The 24085-nt window shown below is 35.5% G+C and overlaps 1 long non-coding RNA gene across 1 annotated transcript; it reads left to right on the top strand.

Annotated features, from left to right (window-relative positions):
- The first annotated feature begins 3620 nt into the window (after positions 1-3620).
- LOC124976272 (uncharacterized) lies at positions 3621-23035 on the top strand. The gene is made up of 4 exons (XR_007107031.1): positions 3621-3695; positions 18007-18114; positions 22337-22410; positions 22902-23035. It is a non-coding gene; the product is annotated as an uncharacterized LOC124976272 (long non-coding RNA).
- The last annotated feature ends 1050 nt before the right edge of the window (positions 23036-24085 follow it).

Genomic DNA, 24085 nt, shown 5'->3' on the forward strand with positions numbered 1-24085 from the left:
GTATACATTTTTCCTTTTAAAATTGAAGTTTTAATTTTTTTTCATGCCTAGATTTATAAAAAGTTGGTTTCAGTGTTCTGAAAAGCCTCTATTCTCATCACTGGCACTGTATTTGGTGGCAGTAATTTGAAGGATGAGGTAAAATTCCTGGCTGGGATTTATGAAGTTAATGCAGGAATTAACTCAAAATACTGAAGGACTCAAATAATGTGACATTAGAAAAACAGCAAGTTGTTTTAGTCATCAAGCTATTAATATCATTAAAATAACTGAGAATAAGACCATAGGAATTGGAATCTTTGATGGGAAGGAGAGTGACAGTTGCTGAAAGGGATGGAAAGGACACAGGAGAGATTTGGACAGCCCGAAGCTGTGGTGGCAGGGAGGAGTAATGGCGTGGGCAGGGAGCAAGGGAGAGGAGGGATCCTGTAATCCCCAACTCAGATCTACCCCTTAGAGACACACACTCAGGGTTTCCTAGGAGATTCATGTGGCAATTTTTTTAAAAAAATATTTTGAAAGTAAGTGGTAGGCTTAGAAATTCAAGCACATTACCAAACATTGCACATGGTACTCAGTTACAGTGATTACATTCTGAAGAAACTAGGGTAGGTTTCAGGAATTATGAAAACCGGTGACTTTAGCACTTTTCCTCTCCTCTTCAATCCAATTCAGCAGATCCTAACCAGCATTATTATGTGCTAGGCACTGTGCTGGCCCTAGGAGTAAAAAGGCAAACAATGAATGAATGCTTGAAGAATGATTTTGATGGATAAATAGATTGGCCAGTTTTGGGTAGAACTACATGAAAGCATGAAGGATTTATTAAAAAGAACATTTGTCAGATAAGGAAGAGAGGAACAGCATTTCAGGAAGTGCCATGGCTTCTTCAGGAAATGGCAATTTGGAGTTGGAATACAGGATGTGAAAAAGAATCTAGTGAGAAAGATTGTAATATGATTATAGTTATTATTTATTGAGCACTTTCTTAGCACATGAAACTAAGCACTCTAAAGTCTTAGTACATAAAGCTAAGGTTGTAGTTAGATTATGAGGCTTAAATGTTATGCTCAGACATTTATGTACTTTTAAATAAATATGTTGTACTTTGTTATGGGAACAAGTAGAGAATGATTCCCTGTGATTGAATTTTGAAGGAGTTCAAAAGATTTAATAATCCAACCATGACATTGATTATTGAGTATTTATATTGTGTCAGTCATTGAGCTAAGTGTGTTAAGCATTATCTCATTTATTAGGTCAGTGTTTATTACACTAGGATATCAAGATACAATGAAGGGTTTGATTAGATTTATAGTGATAGGGATAGAAAAGAATCAACAATTTAAACAGCCTTCTGGAAAATATTTCGAAACTTTGATTATTTATTCATTCACTCATTCAACAAACGTTTATTGAACCACTCTTTCCCAGGTGGAGTTAGGGGCTAGTAACCAGGTGTTGGTGGCGAGCTTACTATGTAGCAAGAACTGTTCCAAGTGTTTTGCCAATAGGTGCACCTTATTTTTGTCATTATTTTGGATACGGAATAAAGAAAAATTAGATGATCTCTCCAAGGCCACATAGTAAATAGGATTTGAACCACACAGCATGGCTCCAGAATTGGCATCCTGGAACAATCTATACTACATCTCACAGTGATAAGGCTGGAATAAGTGTCCCCGAAGGCCCATGTCACCAGCCTGTGGCACTATTGAAAGGTGGTAGAACCTTTAAGAAGTGGGGCTTCCTGGAAGGAAGTTAGTTAATTGGGTGCATGCTCTTCAAGGGCATATTGGGATCCTGCCTTTTCTTTTGTTTCCTAGCCTCCATGAGGTGAATGGGCCTCCTCCGCCATGCATTTTCACCAGGATGTACTATGCTGCCACAGGTCCAAAGCAACAGGACCAAGTGGCCACAGACTGAAACTACTGAAGTCATGAGCTCAAATAAATCTTTCCCTTTATTAAGTTGGCTATCATAGGTATTTTGTCTGGGACAGCTAACACCAAAAATTGGTACCAAGAAGTGGGGCTGTTGCTGTGCCTACTTGAGATAATGTGGGAGATCCTTTGGAATTGGTTTGTGGGAAGAGTTTGGTTAAGCTTGGAAAAGTAGACTAGAGAAAGCCTAGAATACTATAAACAGAGCTTATTAGAAGATTCTGGTGAGGACTCAAAAGACCAGAATTCTGGTAGAAATGTTGACAGTAAAGATCGAGTTTGTGAGGTTTCAGATTGGAACGAGGACTGTATTGGAAACTGGATTAGAGTCCATCTTTGTTATACATTACATTGGTAAAGAATTTGAATGCTTTTTTTCATGTTCTCAGATTTTGTGGAAAGCTGAGTTTACAGGTGATGGGCTAATTTATCTGGTGGAGGAAATGTCAAGGACAGAATGGCATTCAAGCAGTGACTTGAATATTACTGACTCCTTTTAGCCAAATTTACTGCATGAGTCAGGAACAAAGAGGAGCAAAGAAGAAAATTTGGAAAACTTTCAGATTGGCCAGAAAGGGAGAGCACCTAAAAGGACTTTCAAGGTGGGTGCCACTGCTAATAAAATTAGCATACTGTGAACTGGGAAAATTAGAAAGATGTGTTGAAGGCAGCTCAGAAATTGGTAAGACCCTGCCCAAAGCAGGTTCAAAGGTATAACCAGGTGTGGTGGTGCATGCCAGAAACATGGGAGGCTGAGGTAGGAGGATCCTAAATCTGAGACAATCTTAGCAACTTGGTGCAGTTGGGGTTGGAGTGGTGAGCAGGGAATGTTGTTCAGAGATAGGGTGAGTAACCCTGGGTACAATCTCCAGGACAAAAAAAAGTGGAAATCCTTTTATTTTAAACATTTCAAACACTTGCCTTTGTGAAGAGAGACCCTGGTCATGATGCTTCAGGGACACCTAAAAAGTGGTTTTCCTGTGATTGATTTCCAGTGTTTGGCAGTCAAGACAAGAGAGGCTGCTGTGGATGTGGTTCATAAAGGCCAGGTACAATCTGCTCTGATGGAACACCTGTCATCACCCGCATGGTGCTAGTTTTACAAGCATGCATAATGCTTTCATTACAGAGTCATGGAGGCTTCCACCAAGACTTCAAAGGAAAGCCTGAGCGACACGTGGCAGGTTCAGAGTCCCTGCAGGCAGCCCCTGTTAGGACAGTGTCTTGTGAAGCTGTGAGAGTAAAGCTAAATCTGCAATGGCGACCCAAGGAAGTTAAAGATGCCAGGAACATGGAACACCTGTCAAGAAAAGCCAACAGGCAGTGAGCAGAGCCAGCCCAGGAGAGTGGCCATGTTGACTTCAGCCAGCAAAGCCACAGGGGCAGGGCTGCCAAAACCTTTTGGAATTCTCATCATGCCACTGTGTGCTCAGATGCTAGACACGGAACAACATTACTTAACTTTTGCCCTGAGAGTTTCAGCTTTGCTTTGGTTTAATCCTTCCTTTCTGTGTCCCTATTCTTCTCTTTTGAAATAGGAATGTTTACCTTGTGTTGTATCTTTGAAGTATGTAACTTTCTTTTTTATCTTTACAGTTGAGTTTGCCTTGATTCTCAGAAGAGACTTGGACTTGGAATTTTGAGCAATGCTGGAACTGTTAAGACTGGAAATTTTTGGAAATGGACTGAATGTATTTTGCATAATGAGATAGACATGAACCTTTGGGGCAAGAGGTGGAATATTGTAGTTTGGTAAGTATTCCACAAAGGCTAAAATGTTACATGCTTGGCTCCCAACCTGTGGTGCTTTTGGGAGATGGTGGAAACTTTAGGAGGTGGGATTCATAGGAGTAAGTTTAGTCTTTGCGGGAAATGTTCTCAAAGGAGATTGTGGGAAGTTGGTCTCTTCTATTCCTCTCTTTCATTCTCAGCTACATGCTTCTGCCTTGTCACAGGCCCAAAGACAATGGACCAACTGATCATGGAAAGAGACTTTCAAAACTGTGAACCAAAATAAACATTTCCTATTTTTAATGTAATTATCTCAGGTGTTTTGTTACAGTGATGGAAATCTGACTAACACACACAGGTAAATAAAATCTCTGACTTCAAATATATAATTTTTTTAGTTAGGGGAAGGATATGAAAGCAAATAACTAAAATACTCCTTGAATATAATTCTAGTATATGATATGATACTTCTAGGTTTTTACTATTATGAATAAAACTGCTATAAACACGTGTGCACAGGTTTTTGTGTGAATATAGTCTTTGTTTCTATGAGATAAATACCTTTGAGTTCAAATGGTGTCTGATCATATAGTAACTACATGTGTGAACATACTTGCAAAGTGTTTTCTAGCGTGGTTTTTCCCCTTTTGTGTCTCTGGTATCAAACTCTTATCATGAAGTTTTCTATACTCTTATCAGCATTTAGTTTTGTCATTATTTTTATTTTATTCATTCTGATAGATGTTTAGTGATATGTCATTGTGATTTTAATTTTCATTGCCCTAGTGGCTAATATGTCAAACATCTTTTTCCTGTGCCTATTTCCCATCTGCATATCCTTTTTAGTAAGGTATATTCTCATATCTTTGACAATTTATTAATTGGATTTTTTCCTACAGGGTTTTGAGAATTCTTTATATATTGCAGTTACTAAATACTAGTCCCTCATTGGATATTTGGTTTAAAAATATTTTCTCCATTCTGTGACTTGTCTTTAACAGTATGTCTACATGGCAACATTTAATTTTATGAAGTCCAATTTCTAAATTGTTTGTTTGGAATCAAATCTAAGATTTTGCCTTGCTTAGATTCTGAAGGTTTTCTTCTATGAGCTCTTCTAAAAATTGTATAGTTTTACATATTCTAATTAAGTCTATAACCCTTTCTGAGTTATCTTTCTCTTAGTGATTTTAATTTTATTTGCTGTTAGAGAGCACATTCTGCACGACTTCAATTCTTTTAAGTTTATTGAGGTTTCTCCTATGGTCCAGGATGTGGTCTATCATGGTATATGTATGGTCTATCTTGGTATATATACTGTGGTCCCTTGAATAGAATGTGCATTCTGCTGTCACTGATGGATTGTTTTATAAAAAATAATGAGATTCTGGTGGTTTTATATCCTTGCTGATTATATATGTAGTTGTTCTATCAATTGTTTGGAGGTAGGTGTTGAAGACAACAACTAAAATTGTGGATTTGTTCTTTAACCTGACTGATATTTTACAGATCTGTTGTTTAACACCCATATTTTAGTATGGCTATGTCTTTTTGGTGGATTGATCCTCTTATCATTATATGATGGTCTTCTTTGACTTTGGTAATTTAATTTTTTCTGAGATCTATTGCTACGATTTGGATGGATTTTACAAAATTCCTGTGGTGCTATTGGGAGGTGGTGAAACTTTCAGGAGGTGGTGCCTAGAGGGAGGTTCTTTGGTTGTTGGGGGAATTCTTTTAAAGGCGATTTGGGAACCTAGATCTAAACTGCCTGTCTCTGCTTCCTGGCTCATGATAGAAGAACTTTTGCTCTGCCACGGTTGCCCTATATAATGTACTGCTCTTGTTAGAGACCCAAAGCAATGGAGCTGCTAAATCTTGAACTGAAACGTACAGAACCATGAGACAAGATAAATATTTTCTCTTTATGAATTAATTAACTCAGGTATTTTGTTATAGTCCTGAAATTCAGATATATCCACTTTCCCTGATATAGACACATATAGCCACATTTTGATTAATGTTTGTATAATATATCTTTTCTGTATCTTTCAATTTTAATTTGCATATATTATTTTATTTGAGGTTAGTTTCTTATGAACAAAAATAGTTGAATCTTATATTTTGCAAATCTACTCTTCCAACCTGCCTTTTAATTAGTACATTTGGACCATGGACATTTAATGGAATTATTTATTTGCCAAAACTTAAGTATATCTTTTTTTGTTTGTTTGTTTCCTCTGTATTTTATTTCCTTATTTCCTTATCTTCTTGTGGACTACTGGAACATTTTTGAATCCCATTTTTTTTGTCTGTAGGGCTTTTGAGTATATTTTTTGTGTAGCTTTCTTCATGGTTGTCTAGGTATTATATTACCTATGTCTAACTTATCACAAACTATTGGTGCTGTTATTTTACCAATTTTATTGAAGTATAGAAGCCTTGCCTCCATTTAAGTCCCTTTCCCCTCTAACAGCTATAATTAGATTGTCTGAAATACATTTAGAACCAAATTAGTTTTAAAATTTTTACTTCTACTATCAAACATAATATAAAAATTCAAGAAAAGTCTATTTTATTTACTCAAATGTTTACTTACCTCTCTTTTTCCTTTATTGTGCTTCAAGTTTTCTTCTTTTTTCATTTTTGAATGAAATTTCTTTGAGATACAGAATTCTAGGTTGAAAATTCTTTACTTTCATTACTTGAAAATTGTTCCTCTTTCTTTTGGCCTTCAAGATTTATGATGAGAAATCCACTATCAAATTGCTTTCCTCCTATAGTTAATATGTCATTTCTCTCTCTGAATTTGATATTTTTCTTTAGTTTTCACAAGTTTGAATATAGTGTGCCTTGGTGTGGGATTTATTTGACTGTCTTCTTTGATACTTTCTCAGCTTCTTGATTTACCAGGTTTACATCTTGTATCAAATTTGGGACGTTTTCCGTTACTACTTTGAGTACTTTTTCAGACTTGTCTCTTTTTCCTTCCTTCCAGAACTCCAGTGACATGAATGTTAGATTTTTTTTATAGTCCATTTAAATCTTAAGACTTTTTTTTTCATTTTCTCTGTCTTCAGATAGAATAATTCTTATTATATTTTTTTGGTTCATGAATTCTTTCCTCTATCCCTGTCATTCCACTCTATAGTTCATAATTGAGTTTTTTATTTTCTGCTAAGAATTCATTTACTTCATATCTTTTATTTCTTAGATGAATTTCTGTTTCATTGGATTCAAGTGTCTGTAATTGTTCACTGATGTGCTGAGAGTAAGGGTTATAGACATGAGGTAAGTAGCAAGGAGAAAATAACAGTGAAACTATGAAATATTTAAAAGGGGAAAATAAAGTTGAGGGATCATTCGTGGTTGAGAGGTATACATTTTTGGTTGCAAAAACCTAGGTTTTTTTTTTTTTTCATTTTAGGCTCCCTCACAGTCATTCCATCCCACTATTAATTTCTCACTTGCAGAGAGGCAAGGAAATCCAAGTTCTGTGGAGTGGTGAGATTGAAATCTGGGTCTATCTGACTCTTAAGTGTTTGCGCCTTCCATTGGGAGACCAAGGAACTGTGAGGTTGGATATTAGGTGATTCTTTTAGAGGTGATCATGGTAAAATTTAAGAGGAAGAAGAAGTTTGAAAGTACATTTAAGCTTTAGGGAATATGAGAGGAAGAGAGATGATTAATTTTTTGCTAATATGTGCAATAATTTACTAATTTTTCTGGGTTAAGATTTACCACCATTATAATAATACCTACATTACAGGATTTTTGTATGGATAATGTGATATAATACCTATAAAGCATTTAGGTTAGTGCAAACACTCATGTATGTTCAGATTTATTTTCATGTAATATTGAATGTGATTGCTATAACTTTTCTGTTCAACAAAAGGAAGTCAAATTAGTTCATGGCAAATAAGCATTTTATAATAAGCAGAACTATTTCAAAGGGAAACTTGAAAAAATGCATTTGCATTTGCCTCTCTGTGGAGAAATTTCCTGGAAGAATAAACTTGTGGTTCTTGGCTGCAGAACAGGAAGAAATGGTGCTGGAAGAGGACTCAGAACCAGGCAGATTGTGTTGGAGAGTAGCTTTTCACTAGAATCATTTTGTAAGTTTGGAAGTTTAATCTCTATGAATGTAATACTTTACTAAAATTTTTGAAAAGGAAACAAAAAGTGCAATTGGCAATCATAAGAAATTTCCAGTTCCTTCTCCAGAAGTATTCAAGTAGAGGGTGTATGTCCATTAACTAAGGATGTTTTCAAGAGATATCCCCTGTGAGGATGCGAGAATTTAATTGCCTCTAACGTCCCTATGTTGTGATTACCTGAATTATAGGTTATTTCTTTATTCTCCTGGACTTCAGTCAGGCAATAATCACTAAGTACCTGCTGTAGTGAATCTATTTAATTAGTCAAATCCAACGAACACTACTTTTAATTGCATGCTTCATTTGCTTTTTATGTCTACTAGTTTACTTTCGTCAACCAGGAAGGTTTTGCATTAAAGGAAAGACTTAGCTTAACCTAATATAATCTATTATCACTGAACTAACATTGAGAAAATGGTTCTGACATGTCTAAGTGCCAGATAGTTTCCCTTGATTGACGAATGCAGAGTAACCTGACAGCATCCAAAGGCCAAGGCTATCAGTCAGTTCTTCTTTCATAAAAGAGACAGATTGCCCAATTTCCTTGTTCATCTGCTTATGTGTGGAAAGACTCTGAACTGGGCTGCTTACCTTCTCCGCTTGACTTTTGTTCTAATTTGCAAACTCTGTTTTGGATTCTAGTTCTAGTGTTATTGACCTCTTGTCTGTTGGTACTTTCATGAACTATGCTCTGTGGTAATGTTTGATGTTTGCTTTTTCTCTGTTCAGAATTCTAATTTCTTTCCCCTTGGGAAAAGAACTTCTTAAAGAGAATAACTTTCTAAACCAACATTATTATGGCATTGCCTCTTTAATTATCATAGCATTTAATTTATTCTCTGTACAATAATGGCGATACCGCATGATATAAAAGGAGCCTTTGTTATTGCCTCAAGTTAACTTAGTAAGGTCATAGAATGCTGCGACCTTTAGAATGTGTTGAAGCTGTAAAAGAATTTCATTTGTGTGTGTGTGTGTATAATTTTTTAGCAAATTTCATCAAGCTTCATAATATGAAATACAGTTATCCAAAGGCACTGTGTACCAAGTACATTTTCCCTCCTAGGAATTAGTGTGAGAAATGAACATTGCTAAGAATCATCAGAGAAGTTTTCCTAGTATCGACCTCATCTGACTAGAAAGGGGTAGCAAATGACTCACCTTTTAGAAGTAAATGAATCCTTTCAGTTAACTTTGGCACCATGCAATATTCTGGAGACATTCATTGGTAAATGAGTTAAGCAAGTTAGGATCAGATTTCTCTCAACTACATTGCTAGACACTGGTCTAATCAAACTCATTTTGTGCTATATCAAGTAGAATCCAAATACACTTAGGTTAATTGACTTCTGTGCAACATCTTTTTATAGTGTCTGGGGATTGCAAAATTTTTTCATTTGCTTTTGGGAGAAATTCTTTATGAAATTCAAATGTGATTTAATATTACAGGTTGGCTTGTACCATTTAAAATTTCCCTAGGGACTGACTTCATTTCTAATTGATTACCAAGTAGCACATCACTGGGCAAAAATTCCCCTGAGTTCAGTTACCTCTCAGTCACATTTATTTATATAAGAAAACTTAACTGAGCAGTATACCAAATATTTGTTGTCTTGCTTCTTGATATTTAAAGGTTTACCAATGAAATCATAGGATGATTTTTGCTTTGGATTTTACAGTATCACACTTACAAATGCTAAAGCAAAAATATATATAGTATGCAAAGTTATTTAACATCCATAAGAGCATAAAAATAAAATAAGACCACTTTGTCACTAAGAAAACATGCTAATAAATCATCATATATTTCAATATCATTTTCTTTTCATTAAAAGTAGTTTATTAAAGACAATAACTTGCATAGCTTGCTTCTGAGTTCAGGCAAATGGTAATTGGGCTAGTTATAAAATTCTTAGGCCATGACTGAGAATTGTATCATTTTGTTTTCTTTTAACATTGATTGTTGCATAAGATACTACTAAAGCTTGCTAATTTAAGCTGCTTTGAAAGAGATTTGCTTGCAAATTCAAAATTCTTCTGTCTTTCTAACTCATTTACTTTCTGTTCTTCTGGGACTTTTAAATTATGCTGAACCTTTTCACTTTATCTCATATATCAACTTCTCTTCCATATTTTCCATATTTATCTCTCTCTGCTTCATTTTGATTATTTCATTCCAGTTTTGATTCCAGTTCATTAATTCTCTTCTCAGCCTATGTCATCTAATTTTAGGCTCATCTTTCAGTTTTAAATATGAATTATTGTACTTTCATGTCCAAAAATTGTTTTATTTTATTTTATAATTTTTTTCTTCCTCAAAATTCTTTATTGGGGGATGGATTTCTTTTTGAACGTAGTGATACATACCTAAAGTCAGTGTATCATCTGAATTTCCTACAATTCTGAATCTTTTGTTGCTTATTTCTCTTGGTTATTAATTATATTGCCTGGTTTCTTTTGTGTTAAACAGTGTATATGAAAAACTGTAAGATTGATTTGAGGCAGAAAATGGTGCCATGTGACAGTTTATTAGTTTATGTTTTATATTGGCAAGAGGATAGAGACAATCAGTGATCCCAGATCATCTCATTCTAATCATAAAAATTAATAAGATATGAAGTTGCATTTTAGCCCCTACAAGGATTGAATCATTTCTGGTCTATTCTTCCCCTTAGGGCTCAGCCCTTTGGAGTCCTAACCCAAAATATGGGATATTTTACCAGGGTAAGTATGTTCTATCAGCCTGTAAGTCTTTAAAAAAAATCACTGCTCAGCATTTCAGCTTCTTTTTTAGAAGAAAAAGTCTCCAAAAAAGTGGTTCTGAATGTAAAGCTCACTTCTCTGGGTTCATTTCTTTTCCACAGTCTGTTTATACTTATAGATGATATGAATGAATGAAAAATAAAATTCTGTCTGCCCAAGCCTTAGTCATGTCATTCCCTATCCTACTCCTCCAGAGCTTACTTCTTATGAATATATTAAATAAATATTAAAAATTAACTCTGGGTTCAGATCATTATTTAATCACATAATAATGTTGCCTTGACAGATGTGCAATAGCTATGTAATCTTTGCAAAGTCTTTTTCTTGATATCATTGACATTTGTCAGGGTAAAAATTTGAAGGATGATTCTACGAAGGGATTTAGAAGGATTTCAAAGTATTTGTGAAAGAAGAAAGTTTACTTCTACTGATTTTTGTTTATTTGATCTACATAATTGATATAATTAATAACAATAGTAAATTTACCTTGTTTTGTATAAACTAATGGAAGTCACAAAGAGTGACAATTTGGTAAACTTCTAACTTGTGCATGAAGGAAATTAATAAAGTAGTAAGAGAGGACAGATAGAGATTCAGAGACTCTGAGTTCAGTGCTTGCATTGTTACTCATTAATGTGACCTTGGGAAAGGCATCCAATATGTTTAGACCTTAGTTTTCTCATTTATAAAAGAAAGAAATTAAGAGATTGAACTGAAAAATTTTGTGTGTGGTAGGGGAGTTAAATTCTTTCTTCAAAGAAACTCTTACATACAGATTCAAAATTTAAAATACAGTTGTCCTTCAGAATCTACAAGGAATTGATTCCAAGATTCCAAGGACATCAAAATCTGCAGATGCTCCAGCTCCTTATATAAAATGGCATAGTATTTGCATATAATCTAAGCACATCCTCAAGTACACTTCAAATCATCTCTAGATTAGTTATAATACTTAAATCAATATAAATGCCATGTAAATAGTTATTATACTTTATCATTTAGGGAATAATAGCAAGAATAAAAGTCTGTACATGCTTAGTACTGATGTATTTTTAAATATTTTTGATCCATGCTTGGTTGAATGCTCAGGTGTGAAGCTTGGGGATATGAAGGGACAACTGTGTAAATAAAAGCATTTCTACATTGTGTGTGTTTGTGTGTGTGTGTGTGTATGTGTGTGTGTGTGCGTGTGTGTGTGGAGGGGTGTATGATGGGTTAAGGCAGGTGTCCTGTTCAATTTGTCCCACCTTTGCATTTGCAGTGGTCCCTGAGGCATCTCTGGAATCTCTGAGGTTCAGTGGGATAAATCACACAAACAAATTCTGACTCTGAACAGCACCTTCCAGTACTATATTATGTGCTTCTCAGGGTGGAGATGAGATTGGTGATTTTGGACATTCCTTCTTTCAGAGCTATCCCTGGAAGAAAATATTTCCAAGTATAAAACTCCTGTTCTTTTTTTGTGAACTTACTTTTATTTCCAGCAACAACTCAAGATGGGAGAGGCCACCAGAGAAAAGAGAAAATGGAGACTCAGAAAATGGAGAAAAGGGAGAAGGAATGAAGACTTAATACAGGATATTTTCTGAGCAGTTTTTCCCAAAGAATGATTGAGAAAGTAGACCTTTCTTCTACTTTAGGACCTACTGTCTGTATAGTGGTGTGAAACTGGTAATGCACTTTTAGAAGGCACCTCAGAAGCAAGTCACTGCAGAGCCCCAAACATGCACCACACAGCTGTGTCTGCCTGCTCAACTGTGACCAACAAGTCACAATGTTTACTACCAAGTGGCATCTGGGTAGCTAAAGGGCAAATGCTATGTGGAAAGTCTTGCCTATTGTTCTTTGAACATTTAAGGGAGTCATGGAAGAAAAAGGCTGACGTATGTGAGTTGTAGAGAGGAAGTGGGGGAGGAGCTGCCATATATAGTTTTATTTTATTTATTTTTGTTTTGGATACAGATGATTTTGACCCAAGTCTAAGTGTTTGTTAGACTATGCTAAAACAATGGTTGGAAAAAAGTGTTAAATACTGTGACTGCAACTATACAGGGTGGTGCTAAGTATGTCAGGACCTGTTGGTAGTAGATATCTTTGATCTGGATGGATTTCCAAATATCAAAACATAGGGTGAATTGAGTTGCTATAAACATTGATGTGGCTGCATCACTGTAGTATGCTGATTTTAAGTCCTTTGAGTATAAACCAAGGAGTAGAATATCTGGGTCAAATGGTGGTTCCATTCCAAGTTTTCTGAGGAATCTCCATATTGCTTTCCATAATGGTTGTACCAATTTGCAGCCCCACCAGCAATGTATGAGTGTACCTTTTTCCTCACATCCTGGTCAAAATTTATTGATGCTTTATTCTTGATAACTGCCATTCTGATTGGTGTGAGATGAAATCTTAGAGTAGTGTTGATCTGCATTTCTCTAATTGATAGAGATGTTGAACATTTTTCATATACTTGTTCATTGATTGTATATCTTCTTCTGTGCAGTTTCTGTTTAGTTCCTTAGCCCGTTTATTGATTGAGTTATTTGTTTTTCTGGTGTTAAGTTTTTTGAATTCTTCATATATCCTAGAGATTAATGCTTTATGTGAAATGCATGTAGTAAAGACTTTCTCCCAATCTGTAGGCTCTCTCTTCACATAATTGATTATTTCTTTTGCTGAGAAGAAGCTTTTTAGTTTGAATCCATCCCATTTATTGATTCTTGATTTAACTTCTTGCACTTTAGGGAACCAAACTAGGTGTCCTTCAACAGATGAATGGATAAAGAAAATGTGATATATATACATATATATATATATATATATGTATATATATATATATGATGGAATATTACTCAGCTTTAAAGAAGAATGAAATTATGGAATTTGCTGGTAAATGGATGGAGCTGGAGAATATTATGCTAAGGGAAATAAGTCAATCCTAAAAAACCAAAGGATGAATTTTTTTCTGACATGCAGATGCTTATTCACAATAGGGATGGGGAGAACTAGGGAAGAATAGAGTTACTTTAGATTAGGTAGAGGGGAGTTAGGGAGGGGAAGGGGTATGGGGGTAGGAAGGCTAGTAGAGTAAAACAGACCTTATTACCTCATGTATGTATATGACTGCATGACTAATGTGATCCTACAGTATGTACAATCAGAAAAATGAGAAATTATACTTCATTTATGTATGATTTATCAAAATGCATAATGCATTCTACTATCATGTATAACTAATTAGAACAAATAAAAACCATTAAATAAAAAAAAATAAGATGACTGGTTATCTCAAGCAAGCTCTTCTGGAATACCTGAGGAAAATAAATTGAGTGCTACTGGCTATTTAATAGTCTTGGGTTGAGGAGTCTAGAAAGAGAAAATAAAAACATTGCATAATAATTTATGATGTTTAAATACTGGGTCAAATATAGACAGAAGTTAAAAAAAAAAAGAAGTCCTACTTTGTTTACCCTCTTCTTCTATGTCATATTAAGGAAATAGACTATATGTGTGATGTGGATTATGCAGCAGGGCTCTGAATGTGAATACACTTTTGTAGCTTTCCAGCAGTCAAGAGAGTCTCTGTTTCTTTCCCTCTCTCTCTCTTTCTCTCTTTTTCCCACAAGGTCCATTAGAAGCCTGGACAAAGACATGAGATTGCTTTGTAATTTTCTCCTGACAAGGTCACTGGGTGAGGCTAATGCTACAGATCATCTCTTTTCTAGCAGACAGTGACCTCACCTTGGTCTAATATTCATTAGTTCATTCGAAACACTTTGATTATTATGTTTGAAGTCTTCTAGGGAAAAAAAAAAGTGAGGGTATAAAGCCGGCTCCACATTAAGTACAGACTTTTTGCACGGAGGGTAATTTTTGATCTTTTACTGACTTAATAAAGTAGCTTATATGTATTTGCCAAACTTAACTCTCTCTGCACAGCTTACCTATGTTGTCCCTGGGAATGGAATTTTAGACCTGTTGGTGCAAGAATAGCAACTTATCTTCATGACTTGGGTGGGGCTTATGAGAAGAGGCATAGTAAGGCGATTTGGACAAATTTAAAGCTGGCTTTGAGTATTCTAAGACATTACGGCTTGCAAATAGGAAACAACTACACAAAACTTTCCTCTGATATGTTTTTCACAAAGATTTACTTGTGATTTTGAGTTGAGTGACTTTTTGTTGATTGTGGAATACTAAAATGATCCAATCCCCTATTTTTATAAATAATGAGGTTCATTAGTATGTTGAGAAAATACTAAGTTGTCCCATGCCAAAAGCCAATGAAGACTTGAAATGATTTTTATGGAGAAGCCCAAATAAAAAATTAGATACAAGTTTTGCTAAATTCATTCACTGGTCAAGTAACACCCATTTCATAATGTTGTTGAAGCCAACAAGGAACAAGAACATGATAATGCAATAGTAAGAATTAGTTCTGATTCTATTGTTTTTCTTCTAGCCAATGATTCTAAAGGAAGATAATATACGATGACCTCATTTTATGCAATTGTCAAGGAACTTGGTCATACACATTAAAATGCGCTTTGAATACATTTACAATACTATGTTAATCTTTTGCAAATTATAGAAATATTTGAAAAACATCACTCATAGTCACTGTAGTTTGAAGTTCAATATGTTTTTTCTATTTGTTAATAATGGCAAATGTTAGGTAAAAGGCAGGGTCAAGAGGTAGCTGAAAAGGTCAGATAGTATTTGAAAGCAGAGTTTCATTGTAGACCTTAGGAAAGAAGGAACAATATAGCTCACAAAGCAATTATTGAGGTATGGCACAGAAAGAGCAAACAATGCTTTTTTCCTTAGTGACAGTAAGATTAAGAGCTATGGTCTACCTGGTGAGTCACATTTATCAGTCACTCTTCTTGTAGGTAGAGGCAAACAAGTTTACTTACAAAGTACAATTAACATCTCCCTTCTAGTTCCACAAACAGTCTTTGTTGATGGCACCTCACCGTAGCAGTGCTTATTTTTAGCGTTCAAAGTACTTCATGAACATGTTCTCTATTTCTTCACTTCCCTTACCATCCCAGATAAGCCTACCTTGCATCTGTACCTACTCAGATCACAATGAGTAGTGATCTACTCATTGTGTGTGAACACAATCAGTTCACATAGAGTCTTTCACTAATAGACTCAGTATGTGAGGCTTCCCCAGTCCTGACTAATGCTGGGCTGCAGCTAGCAAGGCACACTTTTGAGTGTTCTGAAATCTTCCTGATCACTTCTCCACAGCCTCCCTGACTTTGCTCATTATCTGCCAAAGTCTTGGTTAAACCACGCAGTGGCTAAGTCTCTCCTTCCTTGCAAAATCAGTTACCATGTCATAACTAAACCGCTCCCTCATCTCCTCCCTTTCCAGTCTCACTACCTTTCCTGGAAGTCTGTGGGAATGTCTGTTCACAGGAGAGTCTGAAGGCCCAGAGAGTACTGGAGACATCTCCCACTCATTCAATAACCATAAAAGACCAAGTGTTTCCTCATATGTCCTAACTGCTGGATCTCTCTATTTCTTTATAGATGAAGACTTCCATTAAAGAGCAGAAAGTATTTCTTTGATGAAACCGAGAAAGTATGAAATATTAATATAAAAAGTGAGTTTGGTTTCAGAAATCTAATGGTTAAGTTTTAAGTTCAGCATGGATTAGTTACTTGGCTCTGTGCTTTGTTTTCCTAATCCATAAATTAGGATTAAAAAAGCTTAGCTCCTGGGGGCATAGCAAGAGTAATGAATAATGGAAGTGCTATGAAGATCACAAAGATTCATTAAAATGTTAGTCATTATTCCAGTGTTTGGTATTGAGGATGCATGTTGTCAGAAAATCCAGAAAATTGAAGATTTTCAAATTCTGTGGTGACATTATATGGCTGAAAAATTGAGCACTTTAAACATTTGCCTTTGGAACAGGGAAGGGGGAAAATAGAAAAAAAAAATTCTGCTTTACACATTATGTCTTCCAGATGGACATAATTGGCACCACCAAAAATTTAGGCTATAGAAGAATACTAGCTTAACTAGCAGCTCTTGTTACATTTTATTGTTGTATGGATCCATGAGGATGTTAAAAGCAGTGATAACATTAAAGGTCAGATGAATTATTGCTCTAATATTGAGGCCAAAATTCCTGATAAAGTTTTCCAAACTTATATAAAGAATCATTCTTATAGGCCTGTCTCAATGAATTGTTCTTTATTTGCCATCCAGAACTTTGTAAATATTTAACTTTCATCAGGGTTTGGAATGCAAGAGTGTGCTTTATTTTTTTCTAATGATTGGAAAGTGCCTGGTATCTGCAAATAAAAGGTATGAGTTGAAAGAGACTGCAGAATACAATCCATTTCTTTGTAAAGTAGCAGACAGAACAGCATACAAAGAGAAAAAAGGAAGTGATTCTTAGAATGACTCTTCCCTCACCAATACCCAAAAAGGTGTTTAAAGTAATAACAGCATTTGTTTCTTTAACACTCACTATGTGTAAGATGCTGTTTGGGTTAGCTGCTTTATGTGCAAGTTCTGTTTTCTGAAATACACCAAATATCGGAGGACACAAATTTGTGCTGAGAGTGTTGTTTATCAATCTTTGTATTTTTTTTTCAACTCCTTTGAATGATAAATCCACAAATCCTTGAGAATGGCAGATGCAGGGAGAGACAGAGACAAACTGAAACTGATTAGTTGTGAAATTCAGAACTTTGTGGAAAAAAACATGACTTACGGCATGTAGTATAAACACGACTCATGACACGAAGCATAAACGTAACTTTACATTGTCTCCCGCAGTCCTATTTCAAACATTCAATGAAAGTAATTTATCTCTTGTTGTTGAGTCAGAACTTGGGTAGGTTCCATAACTTTTCTGCTCACACTTCAATATTAGCATCTCCTACCTTCTCTGTTAAGATACAAAACTAGTTTCAAATAATCAATCAGAGGTGCCAAGTATAAAATGTTAATCAAACGGAGTTTGATTCCGTGTCAGATATTTCCTTTTTTGCAAGTCAGGTCTGATTCTAGCTGATAGACACGATGGGAGCAAGCAGGTGGCCTTCTCTCTCTCTCTGTTGTGTGTTTTCCTTCTCCTCAACAGTCTTCTTATCCCAGTTTTTGAGCTTGTTTCTGATGCTTTTGAAGTTTAGAAGTATGGGAGTAAGGGAACAGAATGGTCATAAGTTTACTCTTCCAGGCTTGGTTTATTCCAAAGGTGATTCTTCAGTGAGCATTTTTGTGGGCTTTTTTGGGGTTCTTATTCCTGGAGTCTTGTCCCTTTTAGCATGGTCCACCTTGTCAGATCCGTTGTTGTGTTGCATGGCCACTTGTACCCACCTGCCACAGTTCCCAGGAATCAAATGTCTTCCAGCTTCTAACTTTGGGATTATTTGTCTCCTCACAGGTGGTTCAGCCTTACAGGACCCAGTTTGGCACAATACCAGCTGTCTTTACCAATGGATCCATGTCTGATCCTCCAGAAACACATGACCTTTGTCTCAACAAAATTTGGGTGTGTGGATCCAGCCCTGTTGAGATTCTTACTGAACTGCGACCACAGATCACTTTGGCTAGCTCAGTCTTCGGCATTCTGTGCCCACTACTGCAAGGACACACCAGGTTCTTCAAATGGTGCCTTGAAAGTCCATTCACTGTCAGAGAGAAGTGAGGCTGTTCTGATCCAGAAAGACTGTCCTGAGTAAATGGGAGGAAGCCTAAAGCATGTTTTTCTCCACAGAAATCTCTTCTCAAGTTCTTTTTTATTTTTCACTTTCTACCTCTCTCTTCCCTTTTTTTATATTTTCAAAGTGAAATAGTTGAGTTAGGGAAAAATTTCTATAATTTTTTCTTTGAGACAAATTGTACCTGTGGTGATCTGTCTCATACTCAATTTGGCATATGTTATAAAATATATTGGTGCCTCAATCAAAATAGAGGTAGGAAAAATCTCCCTTTATTTTAGCAGCAACATGATTTGCAGATCCAATAAACATGATTAGAAAATAAATAAGAAAAAAAAAAAAGAAAACAAATAAGTAAATCAAGTAATTTTAATGACCTAAGTGATTGTAATCTCAGAGCCTACTATAGTTCTGGTTACATTGAAAGTACCTAGCCAGTGTGTGTTTACAGTCAGAAGGGAAGAAAAATGATAGCTCTCCTTTTCTATGCATGTACGCATATTCTAATACTCTGCTCTCTTGCTCTCACTCCTCCCAGTTTTGACCTAGAACCCCAATGGAATTCTTTATTTTGATTACATCTACTGTTTCTCCTTTGAGAAACTGAATATCTGATCTTAGGTATTTCTCTGACTTCACATTTGCTACAAAGTGTGAATTTTAGGCTTACACTCTTTGATAATGAACTCTTGTCTACCTTATTTTCACTAATTTGCCAAAACATTATTGAGAACCTACCATAAGGCAATCATTAAATAGACACTGGGAATATAAAACTTGTAAAGACCGTATTCGTGTATGAACACAAATAACTGACGTAAATAGCAAACACTAAATGCTTTATGAGATTATCTCATTTAATCCTTAAAATAACCCTGCAAGTAGATGTCATTATTATCCTTTCCATTTTATATATGAGGGAATTAAACACTGGAAAATGAAATTAATTGTCTGGCACCTATAAAAGTAAGATGGAGCTGGTAGTCTAATTCCTAATCAGCCTGCTATAAACGTCATCTGCTTGGTTCTGCCTCATATGTTGAATAATTTGTTTGCTTCTAGGGTAGAGTTAGAACATTGGCAGTGGGACTGGAACTGGGGCTGGTGAGGAGTGATGCTGCCAATTAGAATGAAAGAGGTGTGATATCATGAAATGATAGCACTGGCTCAAATCACAGCTTCAATATTTACTAGTTTCATGTGTATGAATTTTCCTTAACCTTATTAAGATATAATTAACAAATAAGAATTGTATGTATTTACATTGTACAATACTGCATTTTGATATATACATTCTTTATGAATAATTAAATGAATCAAATTAACATATCTATCACTTACATATCTACATTTTATGATGAGAACAATCAAGATCTACTCTCAGCAACTTTCAAGTATGCAATACATTGTTATTTACTATAGTCACCAGATTGTTGAATTTGTCTTCAGAAATTATTTACCCTAACTAAATCTTTGTACCCTTTAACCATTATCTTCCCATTATCACCTCAGCCACATGCACACTGTATCCTCTGTAAGACTTATTTTCTAAACTACAAAATAAGGATTATAATATTTAGTCAGGGCTGGAGAGAGAATGAAACAGTGCATGTAAAGAATTAATAGTATAAAACATTCAGCAAACTTTCAATAATTAATAACTTTTTAAGATAAATTTTTTAAAGTCACAGTATATTGATGATTTTCAACTAGCCTGATTTTCTTTTGAAAATGTCCAAGGCTTTGCTCTTAGTAGGACACCCAGAAATGAGAAACTTACTGTTTCTATTTTAGACTTGAGGAAGATAACACAAAACTTTTATTAAAATTGCCTGAGAGTTTGGTTTCTATAAACAAAAAAGCCTCCATAAAATGTGCGTGCATGTGTGTGTGTGTGTGTGTGTGTGTGTGTGTGTGTGTTTGTGTGTGTTTATCCCTAATCCCATAGCACAGGAAGACCTGTGAAATCCATTCATTTTCTACTTCATTCATGACTTAAGCATACCAAAGTTGCTGCACAGTGAGGTTCTCCATATAGGGACATCAGACATACTGATGAAGGGTGATGACATCCACAAAGATGTGTAAGGCATGTGTGGGATGTGTAAGCTCACACGGGTGGATCTTAAGCTCCTAAATGACAGTAAGGTAGTGGATGACATGACCCTGTTTTAGTTATAAATAAAAGTGTGTTTCCAGGTCAATTTGGCATTGTGCTTGGCTGTTTGTAAACCTCTCATGGTGTGTTAGTCAACTTTCTGTCACTGTGAAAAAATAGCTGAGAAAATCAACTTAGAGGAAGAAAGATTTATTTCAGCTCTCCATCCATGATTGACTGACCCCATTATTCCAGAGCCTGTGGTGAGGCAGAGTATCATGGCAGAAAGGCATGGTGAAGCAAAAGCTCCTCACCTCATGGTGGCCAAGAGAGAGGCAGGGGAGGAGAGAAGAAGGGGTCAGAGACAAGATATATCCTTCCAGGACATCCCATCCCCAGTGCACCTCCTCTACAGCCTCCACCATCTCCCATCATTGCCACCAGCTAGGGACCAAATCTTTATCTGAAGTATAACACATATTTAAGCATTTTTTCCTTTGGATAAGCTTTGGTTAATTAGAAAATTATGTCATCAAAATGAATAGAATGATAAGTCTGTGACATTAGAGAATCCATAAAATATGCAAAAACATTCTCATAAAAGGAAATAAAGTTCCATTATATCTATTTGGAGTTACATTAGCTTCAAAGAGAAAAATTCATAGATTTGAATTTAAAATTATCTTTTAAAAATTCAAATCTTTTGTTTTAACTTTAGAAAGAGAAAATCATTCTAAAACAGAACAAAACTGAATTTCTTAGATCCCTAATATTCTGCTTAGCCATTTTACTTCAAAAAGTCCATAGAAAGAAAAGTCCTCCAACATGAAAATATTCTTTAGCTTTATGTCAATGGCTACCCACTGTGAGTTTCCCAGAAAGACCTGACTTGCTAAAGCACAGTGGAAAGTTGTTTCTCTAGTCTTCTCTTCTGTAGCTGCAAAAGCAAGAGTGGAGGGAGAACTTCATCTCTACATGAGAAAGTAGTGGGGAACAGGGAGAACAGGACAATGCTAGCCTCAAAGAAATAAGAAAGACATAAAAATCAAGTCACTTAACTGCTTCTCTATGTCACAAGCATGAAACTACATGCAGATTTATTTTTAAGCAAATGAGTGTAATTTTCCACACTCCCTAAAAAAGATCTGGACTCATTCATCACAGGAGACTACAGTTGTTTCCAGGAAACTCCTTAAGGGAATGGCAATGAAAAAGAGTTGAGAAACACTGCCCTGAATGGATTTTAGTAAAATGATGAATTTTTAGAACCCCCTGAAGAAAGTAATTTATCTTACCTCAGATCTGATTCTGGTTCATTTCACTGAGCTAGAGCACTGAGTTGAGGTGAACCAAGGTAATGTGAGTAAAAACACAAACTCAACTTGGTCAATATAATTTTGGAAAATGTATGTGAGGTAAATTATGCAGAAGTTAGTTTTTCCCTGACTCATGGAGAGAATGACTTCCAAGGTAATTAGATAATTTTTCTTTCCCCTTGATTTTGGTGGCTTGGCATTGTCATTCACATGGATTGCAGAATGCTTTCAGAGCCCATTACAGTCATTAAATAATGAACACTCTCCAGTTTCACCAATTCCATTAAAAATGACATCATGAATTACAGTACTGTTTGGTGGTAGAGCTAGGATTCAAGGCCATTTTTTTTTTTTTCCTAGGAGATGCACTCAGTTTCACTCTATGGTTTTATTAGAAAATAATTATGAAAGCACAAAATATATAATGAATATAAATACTAGGCCCCATGATCTGAAAGCCTTAGCAGATTAGAAAATATAATCCTAGTCTAATAGGCAGTGCAGAAAGAACATAAAACTCATGATATTTTGCTTTAGAAAAAGTTCATGTGATAAGCTACTTTGGCAAAAATTAAACCAAAACAAAACAAAATACCTGTTTTTTTTTTTTTTTAATAGTGTTTATCTTCTTTGTTACAGTAATAAGAGGAGGTGCAGAGCTGGAATCAATCCATCATGACACAGGCATAAGTGAGCCATGGACCTCTGCTCCTGTAAGTTGGTTCAATTCTGTTACTATAGCTCTACCTTATCTAACTTCGACTAAAAGCTAGACTGGCAAGATTTCAATGTGTAAATGCAATTTTGATGAGACTGATTCATGAGAACTGTGGAGAATCCTTCCTTCTACAGAAACCCAAGAGGATGGAGCTCAATAGGAGAAACAATTATTATGAACTATGGTCTTTCAATAGATAAGACAGTGCGCTCACTGCTGGATATATTTCATATCTATATAAATTACGTGTATAGATATAAAGTGTATATTTGTACATTTATCTATTTTAGTTAGTAGAGAGAGGTATAAGCTAATTATTTGAAAGTGGGGAATACGTAATAAAAAATGCTTGCCTGTTGCATTCTTTCCTCTTCCTCCTCCTCCTCCTCCTCCTTCTCCTCCTCCTCCTCCTTCTTCTGTACTGAGGATTGAACCTATGAGTGCTTGATCACTGAGCCATATCCCCAGTCCTTCTTATTTTTTCAGACAGGGTCTTGCTGAGCTGCTTAAAGCCTTGCTAAGTTGCTGAAACTGGCTTTGAACTTGTGATCCTCCTGCCTCAGCCTTCTAAGCTGCTGGAATTACAGACATCACAACCATACCTGCCTTACTTGCTATTTTTCAATTTGGCAATTCAGGTATGTTAATTTTTCTCTCTTAGAAAGTGGGTGTTTCAGGGAAGGAAGAACCTAACTGTTTGTGACCTCAGGTGGAGTTTTCCTATCATTCTCCCACAATTTCTTCCAGTGCTCTCACTATTTCCATTTCTCCATCTGTATCATATCACTTTTCACTTTACCCCTTTTCCCTGAGTGTGACTGCTACCACTAACAAACACATCTTTAATGTTATTATTTGTAGAAGAGGAAAAACTCACCCAAATGCAATGTTTCTGGTTAATAACTAACATTTATAAGCTCTCTCTGTTATCAGACAGTCTTATAAGAATTTCCCATGGATTATCTCAATTAAATCCTCACAGCAGCCCTATGAAACAGGTACTATTATTATGCCCATTTACGGCATAAGTTCCTGAGGTACAGAGAGATTAAAAAACTTGCCCTAAGTTTTATAGTCAGTGAGTGGCAGCCTGGTTGTATGAACCTAAAAGTTGAAATTAGGAGCCGTGAAACCATTTTCCATTCCTGGGTCTGTCACTAATGAGTGATGAAAATTTGGTCAATTTCATATCTCTAGACCTCAGTATTACATATTTCCAAAAGGAAAGGTTGACTCAGAAAGTCTTTCTGTTTTTAAAAATTGATAAATATGTGGATCATTAAAGGAGGACACTGAAATTATTAATATATGGTAAAAACTGCTACCACATATTGCAGAGGCCATGAGTTTGGCCTTGTCCAAACCTGTGACCTCTGGTGAGTCTCTTGGTTTCTCTGATTCTATTTTTTAGGTGTACATTGTCAGTAATATCTATTTCAGAGATTTGTAACTATGTTTAAGTGAGAATGTATATATTGAGATTCTTTGCAAATTTTAAAGAATGATGTAAATATAAGAAATTATCACTGTATAAAAGACTATTTATCTAGTCTTTCATTGAGCCATCCATCCGTTCTTTATTAGATTAATCTACCCATCTATTAATTCATTAACTATTTGTTAAATGGTGAAAAATAGAATTTCCTCACTGTAAGGAGCTCTCAACCTGG

This window comes from Sciurus carolinensis, chromosome 1 (genome assembly GCF_902686445.1).
Source record: "Sciurus carolinensis chromosome 1, mSciCar1.2, whole genome shotgun sequence".
Lineage (NCBI taxonomy): Eukaryota > Metazoa > Chordata > Mammalia > Rodentia > Sciuridae > Sciurus > Sciurus carolinensis.